Source organism: Phascolarctos cinereus, unplaced genomic scaffold (genome assembly GCF_003287225.1).
Source record: "Phascolarctos cinereus isolate Bilbo 61053 unplaced genomic scaffold, phaCin_HiC Scaffold_726;HRSCAF=1367, whole genome shotgun sequence".
Lineage (NCBI taxonomy): Eukaryota > Metazoa > Chordata > Mammalia > Diprotodontia > Phascolarctidae > Phascolarctos > Phascolarctos cinereus.
The window spans coordinates 124,720,831-124,735,664 of NW_027556098.1; the positions used below are offsets into that span (position 1 = coordinate 124,720,831).

The following is a 14,834-nucleotide window of genomic DNA, read 5'->3' on the forward strand; positions in this document are numbered from 1 at the left end:
CAGAGAAAATTCTGTGAAGCCCAGTCAAAATAAAGTTCAACTGCTCTCATGCCCCTCATAGTCAAACTTCTCAAATCAGTCACCTAAATCTGCAGCCTCTAGTAATTTACTCTCCCTCTCGTTGTCTGGAATCTGGCCCATTTCTGTGAAACTGCTCTCCCTAAGGTCATTTATGTCTCTCCACTGACCCAATCTTCTTTCAGTTTCCATCCTTACTGATGTTGAACATTTCCACCAAGCCCCCTTTAAAATATTCCATATGTGACTTCCAAAATATTTACTTTTTTTGGCCCTGATTTTTCACTTATCTTTTCAGATTATTGTTTCTATTTCTGCTCCTGGATATTCTCTTTCTCTATCACAATGAACTGTTAGCTTTCCTTAAGATTTAATCCAGATCTTCTTCCTTCACAATCAGTGTCAAGTACTCAAGAGTTTCTAATACTGCCTATATTCAAATGACTCTTCAAAATATGATTCCAGCCTTGACCTGCCACCATCCCTCTAAATTCACAGCCCTCAGGAAACCTTCAACACACCAATCATCCAATATATAAAACTTAAAATATGAAAGATAATTACTTTTTTCCTAAAAGGTCAATTATCCTTTACCATAAATAATTTAGTAAATTGAGACACTGCAGTTTTATTTTAATAGTCATTGTTTCTTTTAAGGTAAAGCTAGTTTTAGGAACCACAAATGTAGAGGCAAAGATTTATAGTCATGGAAAAAATTCCTTCAGGAAAGGACAAGCATAAAAATACTAGAAGTCTCTCATTATGCATACTGTTTTTGATGTAATACAACAATGAATCATAGAATTGCAGAGCCAGAAGTGACCCAGAGAAGATCTAATCCAATACTCTCATTTTATACATAAGGAAACCAAAAGTGAGAGATAGTATGACTTGTCTAAAATCCCATGGTAAGTTGGTGGCTGAGCCATAAGTTAGACCAAATATTAACTCTTTCTTTCCCAAAACCATTGTTTGAGGCTATTTGCTTGTCCATTCTGTGAATGGGTCCCTGAGTATGTAAAGATATAATTTAAGATCTACCTTAAATAAAGTCTCAATGAGGTCTATCTCTTAATAATAATTTATTCTATGGCAAGGAATGCCTGTATTTTCAATAGCACTTGTAAAACTCTTTTTATCTGCCAAAACAAGCCATTTTTGAAATTTCCCTTTCTCTTACTTCTAAACTTCCCTACCCCTAAACTAATTTGACTCTTCAGACAATTATTTCCCCAATCTAATAGCAATTCTCTCCCACATAACTTCCTGAGTTCAGGCCTGAATTCCTTCAAAACCAGGTAATAAAACTGGTTACCCTGCTTCCAGACTCTTAGCAGTTCATATCAAACTATAGGTACTCAAATATTATTTTTTCATCTAATTCCTAGCTCAAGAGCATAGATGTTCTCTGTACCTAATTCTAGAAAAATCTTGCCTTCTTTATTTGTCCTTTTGAGTCTTGGATTAAAACAGCCTACATACTAGCAACCTCATTTCTTCTCCCTGACTTTCCTCTCTTTCCCCAGGGTCCCTAATGTTACGATTCTGATTTATTCTAAAATTTTTTTTTAAAATTATGAACTGGGGGGTGGGGGAGTGGGGTGCATGCACCTAGGTGGCACAGTGGTTAGAGCTCCGGCCTTGGAGTAAGGAAGACCTGAGTTCAAATGTGACCGCAGACACATGACACTTACTAGCTGTGTGACCCTGGGCAAGTCACTCGAATCCAACTGCCCCACCAAAAAGGCAAAAACAAAACAAAACAAAACAAAACCAAACACCCCCCCAAAGCCCCCTAACTTAATTAATAAACACAAATATTCCAAGATACAAAGAACAAGGAAGAAAAGTGTGTAAGAAACTGTCAATGTCAAATAACTAAATGTGTTATACATATACATACGTATATATATAGTTATGTATGAACTTTAATCAGGTTGCAACAAAATTACCCTATGTGACCTTTCTACACTTCTTATAACATACACGTGTATTCAAGCAAAACAATGGCCATGTCTATGAACACACGTCCAATTCTGCATCTTTAGTCCATCTCCATAACCTACCAAGAGATGAAAATACATATGTATATACAAATATAGAATAACTCTGTTATTCCAGATCTTATGCATGGGAGTATATTATACATATATGTTTTTTACTTTTAGAGCAGCACTGACAGCGGAGTTAGGAAGATCTGAGTTCAAATCTACCCTCAGACACTTACTGTGTGACCCTGGGAAAGACACTTACTGTTTGCCTCAGTTTCTATAACAGCACGTATCTCCCATGATTGCTGTGAGGATCAAGTGATAATATTTATAAAGAGCTTAGCACAGTGCCAGGCACATAATAGGCACTATACAAATAGTATATTTGTATTTTACTTCATTTAATTTAATGACAAAGACTGGAATAGTCAATGAAGGAATGGCTGTGGAAACAGAGGCATATCACAGGCATATCACTGATACTCTATTGGTAGAACTGTGAATTAGTTTAAGTATCCTGGAAAACAATTCTGAACCATGCAAACCAAGCATCTTAAATATCCATACCATTTTACCCAGCTGTCCTAATAATATTTAGTCACACTCGAAGGATGACAAATATAGAAACAATGAACTGAAGAACACAGAAGTATAGAAGACATATGGACTGATACAAAGTAAATTAAATACACCAGAAAAAAAATATGCACAAGTACAAAATAAGAAATGGAAATTAAAAAAAAAACACCCCAATAAAACTGAACGTTCTGTCATTACAATGAACAAACCAAGTTCTGAAGACAAGACTGATTATGCACCACTTTTCTTTTTTTTTGCAGAGGTGGAGGAGAACAGATGTTGGATTCAGGGTGATGTGTTGAGTAAGTTTTTCCCCCAATTTTTTTTTCTTTCTCTTTTTCATTATTATAAAGGATAGCTCTTTGTGAGAGGGAGGAAAGAGAGTTATATTGGGAGATGAAGGCAATGTGAAAACAAGATATCAATAAAGTGTTTTATAAAATAAAACACAGAGGCAGAAACAGAAGGAATGCTATCCTTAGAATATCTGGACAGAAAGAGTAAATAAAGAGTAAACAGATGATAAATTTAGATCCCAAGCTTAACTGAGAAGAATGGTATAGAAACTGTGGGTGATTTTATGTATTTAGATGAGGCCTGCACAACCTGCAGCTGCTTATGCCTTGCCAAAGGATTTCCTCTACATTTTTTGGGCAGCCAGAAATTCTTTGGCTTGCTATAAGTGGCCCTAGGGTTGTACACAGCTGCAGGTTGGGCAGGCCTGATTTAGACCCACACTGCAACTTTCCCTCTGCCAAAAGCAGAAGGGTTAACAATTTCATGCATTACTTGTCTAATGATCATTTTATCCACTGACAGTTAAAAAAGGAGGAATCTGTGTTTTGGATAAGATTCTCAACAATAAGTAGCTGTCTGACCAAGTGGAAAATGATGAAAACTTTGAGGGAAGTGACAGCTCCATCTTTTTTTTTTAATATATTATTCATTTTAATCATCCAAGATCCATTTTCTCTCCTCCAACCCCACTGTACCCTCCCCTCCTCCACTGTGAAAAAAATAACAAAACCCAATGCAAACACATATATGCAGTGAAAACAAATTTCCACAACTGCTAAGTCCAAAAGAATATTTCTCATTCTGCATTCTGAGATCTTTATCTCTCCATCAGCAGGCAGGTAGCATGTTTCATCATTAGTTCTCTGGAATCCTAACTGGTCATCATGCTCATAAGAGCAATAATATTCTACCACGTTTATATACCATAATTTCCTCAGATTTCCATTCTTTGTACAAAAGAGCTAGAAATATTTTTGTATATACTCAGAGCTTGCTTTGCTTAGAGTCAATCATTTCCTTAATCTACCCTGCTTCTAATTTCCCCTCACTGTCTTCCTTTTCCTTTCTATTTTTCTGTTGATGTAAAGTATTTCACTATATCCAACTCCGTGTGTGTATATTCTTTTGTTTGACCAGTTTAGATGAGAAGTTCAAGTGTCAGCTACTCCCCCCTCCTTCTTCTTTGTTTATAGAGAACTATCAACTTATGCATAAGATAATTTCCCCCAACCTTCCTTTCTCTGTATTTCTCTTCCCTTGTCTTTCCATTCTTTTCTTTGGATCACCAAGACATACAGAACCACTCCTAGGGCTTGGCTAACTCGACTTTCTCTATGGACTCAGATGATGGTAGAGCTCAGAGAGGACATATGTATCATCGCTCCATAGTGAATAGAAACAGTTTATTCTTGCTTAGTTCTTTATCATTGTTCATTCATGTTTACATTTTTATAGTGTGCTTTGCTCCTGTGCTTGAACTTCAAATTTTCTATGCTGTTCTGGACTTTTCATCAGGAACACTTGGGAGTCCCCTATTTCATAAAAGGCCCCATTCCCCACCCCTTCCCTCTGGGCCCTGTTAACATTACACCCAGTTTTGGTAGATAAGTAAACTTTTATCTTTGGAAAAAATATATTCCATGCTCTTTACTTCTTTGGTAATGGCTGCTAAATTGTCTATGATCCTGACTATACTGTGCATGATGCCTGGTATTTGAATTTTTTCTGCCTCTCTGCTATCAGTAACTTTTCTTTGAACCAGAGGCTCTATATTTTGGCTATGATGTTCCTGGGAATTTTCAGTTTGAGGTTTCTCTTAGGAGGTGACTGGCAGATTCTTTCTATTTCCACTCTGTTCTCTGGTTCTAAGATCTAGGCAGTTTTCTTTTTTTTAAGATCTCTTGAAATAGGATGCCTAGGTTCTTATTTTTTTTTGGTCATGGTATTCAGATATTCCAATGATTCTAAAAGTTTTTTACTCCTTCGCCCATTTTCTAGCTCAGTTGTTTTCGCTATGAGATATTTTATTATTTATTTCCATTTTTTTGAATTTATTTAAATATATAAGTCTCTGATAGAGTCAATACTTCATGAAATCATGGGCGTCTATCTGGTCCATTCTAATTTTCAGAGCATTTATTGCTTGGGCAAGGTTGTTTCTCTTGTGCCAACTGTTAATTCCCTTTCCAATTTTCTTCCATAGCTCTCATTTCTTTTCCATTTTTTCTTCCTTAAGCACTCGTATCACATTTATAAAAACATTTTCTTCTAAACTCTTGTTTTATTTCTTCCTGAAATTCTAGTTGAGTTTGTGCCCAAACTGTGTTTTTCTAAGTTTTTGATTGCACATATTTTGGAGTCTTTCTCTTCTTTGTGTCCTGAATATCTCCGTTACCATAACAGCTTATTGTCATGGGCTTCTTTTTTGTTTGCTCATACACCAAGCCCATTTCCTGACTTTGGACTTGATGTTAGGGCTGGGCTCTGCCACACTTCTGGAGGGAAGGTCTGAGTTGGTCCTGTTGCTGTTTTCTTGGAGTAATGAGTGTTGTAGCAACAGGATACTGGACAGGTTTCCTTTCAGTACTCCCAAAATGATCTGATTGAAAGACTGAGCTCTTTAAGTTCTTGATCTGGTTTTAGGTGTGTGTAAAAATAGACTGCCACTCTCAGCCAGCTTATAAGGTCTACTGGTTCAGAGGGGCAGAATTGTATGTAGGCTTGACTTTGGTCTGGAATTCCAAAATTGCTTACTCCTGTGCAGGTGAGGCTAGACACTGGAAATGACATGCTACTTTTTACATAGAGTCTAGGCTACACCACTGCTATGGCTGGCTTTTGAACTTCCTGCTTTCTTGGTACACTGCCCAGGGACCTTCTTAATGGGAAAGCCACTGCCACCACTGTGTGCATGTCCCCTTGATCTACAACACAGTAGGTAACAAAGCTTCCAGTCAGCACTTGGCTCTGTTGCAGTACCTCTGTTTGGGTCTGGTGACAGTCTGGTCTAAGACCACCTCTTTCCCTGGTGTACAGCCTTTCTCTGGGCACTACAGTGTGGCATGTTTCTGGACTGACTCATCCTGAATGTCCACAAATCTCCCTATGCAGAGATGGGCTGGACAAGACTCACTGTGACCTTTCCTGGATTTCTTCATCGGAATTCAGTCTGACGAATTTTCTAGATGTTTGGAGAAGTTTGTGGATGGGAGCTCATCATACTGCTCCCCACAATTCCACCATCTTGGCTCTACCCCATAACCACTCTGTCTTGGAATTTATGACAGAGGAGTGGAAAGCCAGGCATAGTTTGATATGCACTCTAGACTTTAAGAGAACAAGTTTCAAAGGGCTCAGAGAAAGAATAAGCAGGACCTGATGGAAATCTATCATAAAGGACAGAAGTTCTTAAGAATGAATTTCTTACGAAAAAATTCTTAAGAGACAAGAGAAACAATTTGTATGAGAATGAAAAGAGAGTTGCACAAATAGATCAATGTAGAATGTAAGCTCTCTAAGGTTAGAGATTGTTTTCTTTTCATATAGTCAGCGCTGAGCAAAGTCTTTTCATTCCTTAATTCACCAAAAGATCCTGCAAATATGACTAGCTTTAACTTTTTCCTAAAATAACATTTTATAGTACCTTGATTGGATTTGGCTCACCACTACGCAAATTACAAAGTAGGAACACTGATTTGCACATATCCATATCATGGAGAGTATCACCATCAATAACACTTGTCTTTTTCTTTTTTTTTGGCTTAAGGAGGGGCTGAGTCCCATGAAATTATTTAAGGCAGTTTGAAATTATTCAAAGGAACATTATCTAACTATGACAAACTATATTTGTTTTATGCCAAGCTGTTGCTAAATTAGAAAGTCAAAATATTTTATATCCAGTATACAGTAGTGCAAAGTGTCTTGGATCTGGAGTCAGGTGACATGAGTTCAAATTCTGCTTATGTCCCTTACTACTTTTGTCATCTTGGACAAATAAAATACCCTGGTTTCCTCAGCTGTAAAATGAGAGCACTGGACTAAAAAGTTTCTAAAGTTCCTTCTGGCTCCAAATCTAAGATGTATCACTTACGAGCCCTTAGGTCATCAAATTGTCAGATGAAAATTACTGAAAAACATTTAGTCTTTATGGCAGGTATGGTTCCAGTTTTCTTCATTTCCATTAAGTAGAATATGTTTGTTAATGAATGGCAGTACATAATTACATTTAGAGAATTGTATGAAGTTGCTGCAATTCCATGGCTTGAATACATAATCTTGAAAATTTCTTTTATTATACCTAGTACTAGATAAAGAAATATAGAGGACCACAGAATCACAGACTTAGAGCTGAAAGGGATCTTAGAGGTCTTATAGTTCAACCTTCTTTATTTTAAACAGATTATTTAAAATAAATAAAACAAATTTTTAATTTTAATAAATTTTTAAAAAGTAAATATTTATTTAAACAGAGTCTACAGCTCAGAGGAGTGGGTACTTGAACCCAAGTCTTGTTGGCTTTGAGGATAGTTCCCTATTCACTATATCATGATGCCTCTCTATGAATTAAAAGCATTTAATCCTAAAGATTCTGAATATTCCCGGAAAAAAAATATAAGAAGAAACTGGAGCGGTTTATAGAAAGATGTGAACTCATCCCTTACTTAGGTTCCAAGATGACCAGAAAATACAGGGAACCTTATTTTGGAGCTATTGACTTTGACCATAAATTACAGACTTTTTTCTCTCTCAAAAATGTGAACCCAGTCACTGGTTAATTTTGTTTGACTACTCACAATGATGTGTAGTTAGATAATCCTCCTATGGGAAAATTCCCATAATGTGAGATAGGAAAAGAAGATTAAATGCTACTATTCTCTACTTCTCAAGTTACCTTCTGGATGGCATGATAGAGTATTCAGACATAACATCTGTCAGGGGCTTCTGTCCATTAGAAAGGAATATCTTTTCTAAGCACAGGATTTCAAATCAAAGGTAATCAAATCTCTTTTTGGATGAGTTTCGGTGTTTTAAAAAAAGAATAGCCATATAATAATATTACTTGCCAAAACATGCTTTAGAATGTTATTAAAAGTAACCATGTTTCTTTGCTTTGTTAGTTTTTATTCTTTAAAATAGGTTAACAGAGAAATTGGATGCCTTTTTGGTCATTAGAAAAAGATACTCATTAAAATACAAGCAAAAATAATATAGATATAAGTAAAATAGGAATGTTGGATGTATTCTCAATTTATGTGATTGTTTTGTAAGCAGAATGAATATAATGTTACCTTAAAACTTTCCCTACCTACATGTGAATAAATGTTTTTTTACAATAAAAAAAAGAATTGCTAATAATTGGTATTTGTGTGAGCTCAAGATTTAAGTCTGTTGTTTAATAGGATGGAGTTGCTAAATGCTATGTATTTAATGAAGAGAGCAGAAATAAGATGAGGAACACATGAACCAGTTTATGGGGTCAAAAGTTTATATCCATGAAAAAGACAGAAGGCTTAGAAGACTCCCCTTGGCCAGGCTAAACTCCAAGACTAACTTTATGGAATAAGATTTTCTAGATGGTACAGCAAATTCGTTGAATTCTAGTGATTAAAAAGAGTCACATAGAGGAAGAAGAGGTGATAAGATAATTAGCACTTACTAAGCAACTATTATGTGCTAAATACTTTATCTCATTTGATCCTCACAACAACCCTGGGAGGTAGGTGCTATTATTATCCCCATTTTACACTTGAAGAAACTGAGGCAGATAGAGGTTAAGTGACTTGCTCAAGACCGCTCAGCTAGGAAGTGTCTCAGGCTGGATTTGAACTCAAACCATTAAAAAAAAAAAAGCCAAGTGGCTTTTGCAAATTTGAAGCAATACAGTCCTTTGGTTAAAGTGAAAACCCAAAATTTAAATATCGTATAATAAAGTGGTTCCAAAGCACCACCCCCCCCCCGCCCAGTTTTCCAAGTAAGAGCCAAAGGCATTGAAATTTACATGGAAATTTCACATGATGAAAAGATATAAAGTATTATGTAAGTACTCAGTTATCACTACCCATAGAATCCCAACACTGTCCTTACTGGGACTTGCTTTCAATATCCCTAAAGTCTTATGAGGAGATACTAGTAGCTGGAAGAGGAAGGCTGGGACTTTTATCTATTTCTCCTACCAATTTCAAGACAAATATAGAAAGCTGTTTTTCTTATATACCATTCCACCCCCACTGCCTTAATTATTTTCTACTTTGAAACTGTAATTATGTTTCATCTCATAACAATCAAATTGGGAAAGATAACAAAAGTGGAAAATTTAAGGTTGGAGGGATTGTAGAAAATGCTCTCTAATTGTCAAGGCATAAACTATGCCACAAAATGTTTATCACTTTACTAGCTGGATATAGTAAGAGGACAGGAGGAGAATGGTAAGCAGTCATTCTTCCATTTTTCAGTTCTTTCTCATATAGAATCACAAGATTTCAAAGCCAGAAGTGACACAAAATAACAATAATGATAATAACATTTCATTTGAGCCTCAAGAGAACAAGTATTGGTATTCCTATTTTACAGATGAGGTAACTGAGAATGAGAGATGTTAATGACTTGTTTAGGGTCACATAGATGAAAAGTGTCTAAGAAATCTGAATCAAGATCTTCCAACTACAAGCTCATTGCTCTATGCATCGAATTTCAAGGGGTCCTCAAGTCTAACCTATATCCCAACAACCCATTGATAACATCTTCAGCAAATGGTCATCCGGTTTCTGCTTAAACAATTCCATTAAAGGGAAACTCTCTATCTCCCAAGATAGTCAACCAGCACTTGGAAAGTTTGATGGTTCAGAAATTTTGCTTTACATCAAACTTAAATCTGCTTCTGTTTCATCAAGTTCACTCTCCTCATTTGAAAGCTGAAGAGATTGAGGCTAAGAAAGAATAAGCAGCATGCCCAGAGTCAAACAAGAAGTGACAGAAGAGAATTCAAACCATAGTCATAAATACAACTCTTGTGCTCTGATTACTGCACCAGAATAAGTCCTTCTTTGTGCCTTTTATGGACTGGGACTATAGGTTTATGTGAAGATGGATGGTAGTGAATGTGTTAATTACAACTGAGGTCTAATGACAAGGGCATTTATTTGAAATCCCTGTGAACTTGCAAATCTGAAGGATGACGTGGGGCAGTGAGCTGTAGGTGCAGTAGGTTCCTGGTCCTTTTCTTGAGTCAAAACGCTTAAGCTTTAAATACAGACTGTTAATAGAAATACAAAAAGCAAAGCCCAATTTTAAATGATTCAAGGTACAGTGGATAGATACAGCACTGGGCACGGAATCTGGAAGATTCATCTTCCTGACTTCAAATCTGGCTTTAGACGCTTATTAGCTGTGTGACCTTGGGCAAGATACTTAACCCTGTTTGTCTCAGTTCCTTATCTATAAAATCAGCTGGAGAAGTAAATGGGAAACCACTGCAGTATCTCTGCCAAGAAAATCTCAAATGGGGCCGCAAAGAGTTGGACACAACAAACAATAACAAAAATTGTTTCATTCAGTTTTACTCAAAAAATCTACCCCTGCCCAAACACAAATATTCTGCTACATGAATAATAACTTTATATACATATCATTACAACTCTTTGCTTAAATTTTTCCTTATTATAAATAGTGCTTTTTAGCAACAGAAAGGGATAAAGGAAAAAACAAATATTAGAAGTTCTAGATATCGCTTAACTTTACCACTGATTAATGTGCAATACTGGATAAGAAGCTCAAAGATTAATAAATGTTAATAAAGGTAGTAAATGTCAGTTATGTGCATAATTATTTCCATCCCCATTTTTTCATGAAAAAAGAAAGGGAGAAATAACACGAATAAATACAGCAGTACCTATTAATGTGATGAAAATTTACTTCTTCTCCCATCTACTACTTGGCCAAGTTCTCCTCAGCTATCCTGACCTCAGTAGGACCAGCCCGATCAGAGCCCATGTGATTTAGCTTCTCTTTAGTCAGGCCAACTAGGTGATGCCAAACTGTTTATTTCAATATGTATTAACCACATGTCTGTCAGTACTCAGTCAAACAACATTTTTATGCAAGACAAAGTATGTCCTTCTGGGTGGGATTTTAGTTTGTTTCTACCATTTATATCTACACTGTGTATAGTCATTCATAAACATTTTAAGACATACCAATTTTTTCTTAAAGGAAATGTGCTTTTATATGATAAAGATTAGGGATGTTAAAAATAAAGAAGGATAATTGTCATTTTCTTACATAGATCCTAAGATACTACAGAAAACATTTCATCTGTTTAGAAAACAGTTGTGATCCAGGAAGTCTAAAAGGCCTTTTGAACAGTCAAATGACACTAAGTCCATGCCTTAAAGCTCATGCATTTTGGATAGTCTCTCAGAGAATATTTACCCTTCATCTGCCCACAATTATAACAAAGTAGACTATATGCCACTTTGTTAGAATTGTGGGCAGAACAAAGTAGAAATAGCAAACTAGAAGAGGGGAGACAGATAACTACAGGCAAGTACAGTCATAGCATTAAAAAGTAACACAACAGCCTGGTACCAATAGATAAGGCAGAAATCATAACAAAGACACAAAAACTAAAAATGCACAACAGGGACTATTTTACTTAGAAAAAAACTACATGGTATGCTTCAACATGCCCTCAGGAGATCACTGTACTCCATGGTAATATAGTGAGTTACATTACGATCACAATGACAGTACTAAGTAGCCAAAGAAAGTTTAAATTATACTTAGTCTACTCTATGTACGAATGGAGGAATGTATAATAAAAAAAAATTCATACCACAAATGGTTAAAAAAAGGTTTGGATACATAAAGGGTTAAGATTCTCAGATATCCAGGAAACTTAGCTATCCATTCACTAAGATATCTAAATAGCTGAGGTGGTTTTCAAAATCAAACCAAACCAAACCCTGCATATAATTAACCAGGTTTTTTTCTAAGTTCCATTAATACTGAAGATACGAAAATAGAAGGATAAATCAATGTATAATCATTCTCTTGTACTAAATGCACTGTTTTGTATTGTCCCCTCCCTCCTAAGTTACTTACCAATCAATGAAGTTCTTTGAATATACTGCCTCCACAGATTCACTCTTGGAACTGCAAATCATGTTGCCTGGATCCTGGAATTGTTAAAAAGCAGTTATCCTAAGAAGGTGTGGTGAGCCTCAATGCATGAGCAGATCAGTGCAGAAATTGGAGAAGTTTGTTGCCCTATCTCTTTAATTTCCTATATGTATTTATATACAGAGTCCCTGAAAAGGAGGGGAGAGAGGAAATTTGAAGATGAAACTATGGAGGCAATATATATTCAAAGAACTCTAATTAGCTCTAAGTAACCTAGCTTTCTCCTTCATGAAACTGTCTCCACTGAACCCCACTCTTGGAGACTAGCTAATGACAGTATCTCACCAAACAAACATTAATACTGAAGTAATAAGGACAAATTTAGATTACAATGCTGAAAAAACATAGAACTCTATGTATCTTCTCTAGAAATGTAACCAACTACACCTTTATTGCTATAAGTTGTGGAAACCATGATCAGACCTACAGAAGATGCTGAAGGTTGTATAGCTTTTCATGCAAGTCCAAGGACAACAAAATAATTTGTCACCAGACAAAGGATTTGATGCTGCAACATTCCATGTGGTTATTTCCTATAATGAATGAAGAGATCATACAATTTCCTGAGGCCAATGTTAGTTAGAACATAGTTAGTTAGAACACCATGATGCCAATGATGATTGGTACAGTAGTTGGAGAGGTGGCCATGAAGCCAAGAAGATCTATGTTCAAATACCACCTCTAACACACACAGCCTCTGTAACCTTGTTTAAGGAAAGCATTTATCCTCCCAGGGCTCTAGGCAACTCTCTAACAATAAAAGTAGCAAGAAAGGGCTTCCTCATCATGGAGTTCCTTATACCAGTAAAATCACAGTTCTGGTCCCTATACTTAAGAAAAGAATGAAGTCAAGATGGTCCAATATGGTAAATATGGGAAAGGTTAAAAAGTAGAAATGTTAGCCCAACAACCAAGTATTATTGTGACTATAACTAAATGAAAAAAAAAAAAAGAATAACTGAAATTCCTACAAGCAGCTTATGGCCCTATTACAAGTACTTTCACACTATAGCACCTCTAAACTAAATATCACTGGATGAGCTGAAAGTACTTATTATTAGATTAAAAAGAATTGCTGATTAATAAAATGCCACAGTAGTTAAAACCAAAAGGAAATCCTACCATGATATTTCACACTCACAGGAACAAGTCAAAACGTCATCTACGATGGGAATCAAGAAGCCAGGAACACTAAATGTAGTTGTAGTTTATTTTAACTTTTTACAAAGCTGCACGTAAATAACATTTCATAACTGGAACATAATATTCCTATCGATTTATATTACAATTTCATAGCCAGCTTTATCTTCATTTTGATTGATCTTAATTAAGTAGGCTTCAAAATGACTTTAATTCAGTTTTTTCTAAATTCAGTCTCAAATAGCTAATGATCTATAAACAAGCACAAATAGATGGAGTCATTCTATTTAAAGTAACCCTAGAGTATATTCTTTTGTAACATAAAAAACAAAAACACACATGCAAAATAACTAAGTGTAATAGGAGCAGTCAAAGCCCAATTTACACATCTGGTAGTTTCTGAATGCCTGAATTATCTTTTTTTCTTAAAATGAGATTCACCTTTATTAATGTGTGTTCATTTGTGGAAAAAAAAACTTTTTAAATGATCAAAGGGGTCCTCATACAATCTTACTTAACACCCAAATATTTTTCCTTCTTCATGTTTAGTCAGTCAGTCAATAAACATTTATTAAGCACCAACTATGCGCCAGGCACTGTGCTAAGCCCTGGGGATACAAAAAAGAGGCAAAGACAGTCAGACAATGTTCTCAATGAGTTCACAATCTAATGGGGGAGACAACAAGCAAGCAAATATGTAGTACAAACAAGCTAGAGAATAAAGAGGAAATAATTAGTAGAGGGAAGGCACTAAGGTTAGGAAAGGTTTCCTATAGATGGGATTTTAGCTAGGACTTAAAGGAAGCCAATAGGCCTATATGAGATGAGAGAACATTCCAGGCATGGGGGAGAGCTAGAGAAAATACCCAGAGCTGAAAGACAGAGAATCTTGTTCAGGGAACAGCAAGAAAGCGAGTGTCACTGGACTGAAGAGTATGCGGTGGGAAGTAATGTGCAAGAAGACTGGAAAGGAAGAAGGGGGCTAGGCTAAAAAAGGTTCTGAATGCAAAATTGAGGATTTTTATTGATCCTGGATGTGACAGGGGGCCTCTAGAGTTTAATGAGTCACACTTATACTTTAGAAAAATCACATTGGGAGCTGAATTGAGGATGGACTGGTATGGGGAAACCTGAGGTAGGCAGACCCACCAGCAGGCTATTGCAATAGCGTAGACATGAGGTGATGAGGGCCTGCACCAGAGTAGTGGCAACATCAGAAGAAAGAAGAGGGCTTATTTAAGAGGTATTGCAAAGATGAAGTTGACATGTCTTGGCAATAGATTGGATAGCAGGGTGAGAGAGAATGAAGCATCCACGATGAGGGATAGGGAGAACAGTGTTGCCCTCTGCAGTGAAAGGGAAGTTAGGAGGAAAGGATGGTTTAGGAGGAAAGATAATGAGTTCTGTTTCAGACTTACTGAGTTTAAAATGTTTGCTTGCTATGTTTGAGATGTCTGAAACACAACATTAATTACACAATATAGGATCAAGACCAAATTTTTTTGTTTAGGTCAAAATATCAAACAAATGCACTTTATATATAGGAAAATAATAGACAATATCATTAATGATTTTTAAATAATATTTTCCTAACATGATTTAAATTATGTTTTAAGCTGAATTCATTTAAAT

General features: G+C 36.0%; 1 protein-coding gene across 1 annotated transcript in view; it reads right to left on the bottom strand.

The window, feature by feature from the left end:
- The window catches only part of STAG1 (STAG1 cohesin complex component), a 346,896-nt gene that overhangs the window by 92,440 nt on the left and 239,622 nt on the right, over positions 1 to 14,834 (bottom strand). The gene's annotated exons all lie outside the window — the stretch shown is intronic.